Source organism: Phaseolus vulgaris, unplaced genomic scaffold (assembly GCF_000499845.2).
Source record: "Phaseolus vulgaris cultivar G19833 unplaced genomic scaffold, P. vulgaris v2.0 scaffold_13, whole genome shotgun sequence".
Taxonomy (NCBI): domain Eukaryota; kingdom Viridiplantae; phylum Streptophyta; class Magnoliopsida; order Fabales; family Fabaceae; genus Phaseolus; species Phaseolus vulgaris.
This window is the reverse complement of record NW_027174082.1, coordinates 733,259-740,058: the sequence shown is the minus strand read 5'-3', so window position 1 is coordinate 740,058 and position 6,800 is coordinate 733,259.

Here is a 6,800-nt window from a genome sequence, read left to right as displayed (position 1 = left end):
TGCTCTCTGCCAAGCACTTTCATAAAAATGTATGCCAACTGCATCTTTGTAGAAACATAACATAGATGAATCTCACTTGCTTGATGTTTTTCCCAAACTATGTGACAATCAATCTCATGTGTTTGTACGTTCATGAAAAACTGGATTAGCTGGAATATGTAAAGCTGTTGGATTATCACAAAATAACGAAGTCTGTTTGTGCAATTCAACCTTCAAATCCCAAAGTATATATCTCAACCAAGCTATTTCCAGACAAGTATTTGTCATTGCTCTGTATTCTACTTCTACCAACGAATGTGAGACATTTGTTTGTTTCTTCGATTCCCAAGAGATAAGTGATGATCTGAGAAAAACACAGTAACCAGTAACAGAACGTCTTGTAGTACGACATCCTCCTCAATCTGAATCACTTGTAGTACGACATCCTCCTCAATCTGAATCACAATATGCATTAAGAGTTAAATTATTTTCAGATGGTAGAAAAGGTCATTGACCTGGCATCCCTTTAATATATCTGCGAACCCGCAATGCTACTTCCCAATATGGCTTTCGAGGTGTGTTCATGAATTGACTAAGGGTACATACTGAATATACTATGTCAGGTCTGGTAACGGTCAAGTATATTAATCTTCCAACCAGTCTCCGATACTTGCTCGGATCATGAAGTATTTCACCATCTTCATCTGTCAGTTTCAAGTTTTGGTCCATTGGAATTTTGTCTGTTTTCACACCTGATAATCCTATGTCTTGTAAAATATCCAATGCATATTTTCTTTGAGACATAAATATCTCTATTTTGGAACGAGAGAATTCTATCCTTAGAAAATATTTCAATTCATCGAGGTTTTTAATAAGAAAATGCTTGATCATATGACTTTTGAGCAACTTGATTTCTTGTAAATCATTACCAATCTACAGGATGTCATCAATGTAAATGAGAATAGCAATAAACTTTTTACCTTGATATTTAGTAAAAAGTGAATAATTTGCCTTTGGTTGTATGTAACCAGTAGATTTCACGGTAGTTGCAAAAGTTGAAACCAATTTCATGATGCTTGTTTTAAACCATAAATAAATTTGTGAAGCCGACATCCTCCCCTGCCGGCGAAGACCAGGAGGTGGAGTCATATACACCTCTTCTTGTAATGTCCCATGAAGGAATGCATTGTGCACATCAAGTTGATGGGTATACCAGTTGCGGGAAGCAACAACAGTTAATAAACAATGAATAGTGGTGAGCTTGGCAGTAGAAGAAAAAGTTTCCTTATAGTTTATACCTTCAACTTGGGTGAAGCCCTTGGCGACCAAACGAGCTTTATATCATTCAATGGTCCCATCAGAATTATACTTTATTTTATATACCCAACGACATTCGATTGGTTTGTGCCCCCAGTGGAAGAGAAATCATATGGCATGTGTTGTTGCGTTTTAGAGCTTGAAGTTCAACAAACATGGCTTGGCGCCAAAATGGATTACTGTCAACTTGCTCAAAGGAAGATGGTTCTTTTTATGCTCTTAAGCTAAAAAGGCACAATGATGAGGAGAAAAATGAAAAACAGACAAATGAGAAGAAAGGGGATACCTTGTACCTTTACGAGAACTTGATAACATCAAAGAATGATTAATGTGAGAAGACATGTCGTAGTCTTTTTGCCATGTAGGAGGTTGAATATGACGAGTGGAACGGTGGAGAGGAGGTTCATCGAGGGTCGAAATTGGTGACGGATTGGAGGGTTCTAACGTCACGGAAGGTGAGGAAGAAGACAAAGTAGGCAATGAAGAATGAGATGAGGATGGTATGGTTGTTTCAGGGGATGAGGATTCTGGAATAGTGACATCAGAGGAAGGTGTATGTGATTCAAGATTATGATCAAGTAAGGGAAGCGTGGAATTGAGAGAAAAATCAGGAGAGGATATCAGTTGAATCAGTGTATCAAAGGAAATGTTGTGAGGTAGAGGAAAATATGGTGATGAATTTTGAGGAAACAGAAAAGATATGGAATGAAAATGGAAAATATTTTCTTGAAAATATACGTCACGGCTGATGGATATTTTTTTGGTTTGTAAATAAAAAATTTTATACCTTTTTTGTCCATGTGGATACTCCATGAAGACACAAATAAATGCACGAGGGTCAAATTTTTGTTTAGGGTGAACATTAATCGTGTAACATTCACAACCAAGGACCCGTAAATATGCAAGAGAAGGAGGGCGATATATAAAACCTCAAATGGAGATTTGTTGGATAACAATGGTGTTGGAATTCGGTTTATGAGGTAAACTACAGTTAAGACACATTTTCCCCAAAATTCAAGTGGGACATTTAATTGAAACATAAGAGAATGAGCAACATTCAAAATGTGTCGATGTGTTCGTTCAACAACGTCATTTTGTTGTGGAGTGTGAATGCAAGAATTTTGGAGCTCGATTCCTTTATTTTTCAAGAAAACTGGGAAGAGAAATACATTTTGTGCCATTATCCACTCTTATCATTTGAACATTTGTTTTAAATTGAGTTTTGACGAATTGTATGAAATTAGTCAATAAAATTTGTGTCTCTGATTTATGATGCATGAGAAAAATCCATGTGCAACGAGAAAAAACATCAACAATTGTAAGAAAGTAATGCAAACCAATGTGTGTAGGAATTTTCTAAGGACCCTAGTCATTAAAATGTAAAAGAGAAAAAAGGAAATTTTGTGGTTATTGAGATTTTGGGAGAAGGTAGGCGTGTCTGCTTATCCTTTGGACAAATTGTAGAATTATTTCTTAGTTCTTTAGGATGATCAGGGAGTAAATGTGACCTTAATTTAAAACGAGAAAAAGTGGGATGACCCAGGTGTAAATGCCATAAGTTGGACGACTGAGAGTCATGGAAAATAGCTAATTTATTCTTTGATGGATGCATGTAGTATAAACCACCACACTGTCTATCCAAGCCAATCATCTTCCCCGGAACCAAGTCTTGCAAAATACAAAATTCAGGAAAGAATATAATGCAGAAATTTAGGTCCTTTGTGAGTTTGTTGTCTAAAACCAAGTTCAAGTTAAAAGATGGGACACATAGGACATTTTTAAGTGTGAGTTTGGGATTAAAAATAACCGTGACAGTGTGTGTGACTTCAGTCGTAGCACCATTCGGTAAATTGACGCTTATAATATTAGAAGATTTGGATTCAGTTAAAAGAAACATGTGGGAAACAATGTGATCCGTGGCGCGGGTATCCAAAATCCAAGAACTTGCGCTAGTAAAATTAACAGACACAAGAGTTGATGGAATCAAACCTCGTCGGTTGACCTCGGCGACAAGCTCTAGCCTGGTCTGCCTTTTCTGTAACCTGTTGTACGTCTTGTTGCACTGGAACTCGACTCCGTTGAAACAGAGGGTTCCTACCTGTTGATTACAATCCGACGATCAAGTCAGTAAGGGCTTACTAGAATTTAAGAAGTATTCAGTTTCAGTCCCAAAAACAACGTCCCTTTACCTGGAGTCTCAAGCCCCTTTTATAGTTTATAACAACTTTCTTTCATTGAATCTAATCTCAACTGAAATCTTACTCAACAGAAAAACATTTTGTTTACGGGCGCCTTCTCTCTAGGTGCTACAACAGAAAGGAATCAGAATCTTATCTCTAAAGAGAGCATAAAATAATAACATAATAACCACCTGCCAGCAGGACACCATCTTAGGCCCAACAATAGGGAGATATTTTGCTTATGTGGGCACCCTTCTCACGATGCAATGTTATCTTTTACCATGCATGCAACTTAACCACTATAACACACATACTTAGGTTAAAAGAAACATTTACTTGATCTAGACACCACATGTACTATACTTACGTATCCCTATATTCGAAAATACCTTTTGCTAGTAGCCTTATACCAACGTATAAAAAGGTTATTTTAACTACGCCTTAACGGGCTTACCAACCAAACTGGGTTCACTCACATGGCCCACCTTACTAACCCAACAAGAGCCTTGAGTGCTCTGTCCAGTACAAATTTAATATCTATCGGAATGTATAATATAAAATTTTTATTGTGATTATAAAATCATAATATAAAGTTTGTATTACTCCTCTTTTACTTCAGATTCCACCAATTTATCTTCAGCAACGCAGCATTACCAAAAGAAAGTGGAGAAAGAAGGAGAATGAATGGACGAATGAGAGCGAAGGGGGAAAATCTATACTTATAACATTTGAGGGAGCACAAACAGGCAAGTTTCTCCACGTGTCACTCTCACGATTTTTTGAAAAAAAAAAACAAAAAAAAATTACCAAAAGAAGAAAACATTACACGTGGCAGATTGTGAGGCTTGGGAAGAAAACGAGTCACGAGCCCATGGATCTGCTGGGCCAAAATGAGTGAACAAACCCAATATCTATAGGTGGAGGAAAAATTAGGGTTTTTGAGAATGTGTTTTCTGTGTGCCTAGCAATGGCTTTTCCAGAAGCGTGTATGGCTCTGCAAATGCCGATTCCAGCAGTTGTGCAGAACAATGACAGAGCACCCTTCAGGTAATGTTTTGAATTTGAATTTGAATTTCTGCTTTCCCCATTCTCTGTATCTCTGAAACCTAATTACTATCCTTTACTCCTTTTCACCAATTTGGCAACTTCAGAGATGTCGTATTTGAAAGCTTTTTTTTCCCAAAACACCATTATTTTTCACTATATATACCGTGTATTTTTCACTGGGGTTGAGTTCGTGTTCTAGGGTTGTAAGCCTTTTCATTGCTCTTTATTTTTGCCTTTCTGATATTTTGTTCTTTTGATTTGTTCATATGTTCATCGTATTTCTCATTTTTCGCTTTTTGTTCATCTTATCCAACTTATTCAATGTCTTTGTTTTTCATCATTACTGTTAGTTCAAAGATGGCAAACAGTTCCTCCATGCATTCAAACAGGCGCTGCAACTCAACTGTTCAGGTTGTATTCATTACTGTTTTTGTTCTCTGTTTTTTTATCAAAGTTGCAAACTTTGATCTTCTCTGCCATCCTTTTGTCAATATGTTTTCTCATGCTTTATTTTCATGATTTTTTGGTCCTTTGTTCTCTTTTTCTGATAAAAAAAACTTTCTTTCTAACATGCAAAAGCTTTCTTAAATTTATGTTTGTTTTTGTTCTTTGTTCTTTTATCAAAGTTGCAAACTTTGATCTTCTCTGCCATCCTTTCATGCTTTTTCTCAATTTTATTTGTCTTTGGTTCTTTGTTTCTGATCAAAGGTAATTTCTTTTTGAATTTGAATTGTCTATTGTTATTGTTTTTTAATTTTATTAGACTTTATTGTGTAGGCTGCATTTGAAGAAGTGTCTGAATATCAGTTTGAAGAACACGTTGCTGCTTAATGTGTAGCCTGCATTTGATCTTCAATGTGTAGGATCAAAGATAGGAGAATATTGTTTTTTGGTCTTTGATTCTCTGTTTCTGAAAAAAAAAACTTTCTTTCTAACATGCAAAAGCTTTCTTAAATTTATTATTCTCTGTTCTTTTTATCAAAGTTTCGAACTTTGATCTTCTCTGCCATCGTTTCATTTTTTTGTTTTGTTAATATGTTTTCTCATGTTTTTTATCACTTTGGTCTCTTTGGTTCTCTGTTTCTGATAAAAAAGCTTTCTTTCTCACATGCAAAAGCTTTTTTAAATTTCTTTTTATTTTTGTTTTCTCTGTTTTTTTTTATCAAAGTTGCAAACTTTGATCTTCTCTGCCATCCTTTCACGTTTTTTCTCAATTTTATTTGTCTTTGGTTCTCTGTTTCTGATCAAAGGTAATTTCTTTTTGAATTTAAATTGTCCATTGTTATTGTTTTTGACTTTTATTAGACTTTATTGTGTAGGCTGCATCTGAAGAAGTGTCTGAATATCATTTTGAAGAACACGTTGCTGCTTAATGTGTAGCCTGCATTTGATCTTCAATGTGTAGCATCAACGATAGGAGAATATTGTTTTGTGGTCTTTTGTTCTCTGTTTCTGAAAAAAAAAAAACTTTCTTTCTAACATGCAAAAGCTTTCTTAAATTTATTGTTCTCTGTCCTTTTTATCAAAGTTTCGAACTTTGATCTTCTCTGCCATCCTTTCATTTTTTTTTTGTCAATATGTTTTCTCATGTTTTTTATCACTGTTTTTTGTCTTTAGTTCTCTGTTTTTTTATTAAAGTTGCAAACTTTGATCTTCTCTGTCATCCTTTCTTTTTTTCTTTGTCAATATGTTTTCTCATCCTTTGTCTCCTTATGGTTCTCTATTTTTTAATTTTTTCATCGTTACTATTTTTTAAATTTGTGATTTATTTTCATTTATAATGTTTTCATCTGTTAATTTTATTGTATCTTTTTGACATGCAAAAACTTTCATGTTTTTTCTCAAATTTTTTTGGTCTTTGGTTGTCTGATTCTGATCAAAGTTTGCAACCTTTGATATGTTTATGAATATGTTTTCACCATATTTGGTTGCTTATGGTTCTCTGTTTTTTACTTTTTTCACCATTACTATTTTTTAAATTTGTGATTTATTTTCATTTATAATGTGTTCATCTGTTAATTTTATTGTTTCTTTCTGACATGCAAAAGCTTTCATGGTTTTTCTAAAAAAAAATTTGGAAATCAAGATTTGGCGCCTGATTATTGCTTCAAGAATAAAGTTTCACCATTTATACCATCTCTATCTTGAAATAAGTTTGTAAAAACTGTAATTTGTAAAATTTAATAAAAAAAATATATAAAGTGGATTGTGGAAATTCATGTGGCGCCAATTTTGAGAAAATTTATTACAATGTTTCAATGAGGTTTGTTTGTATTA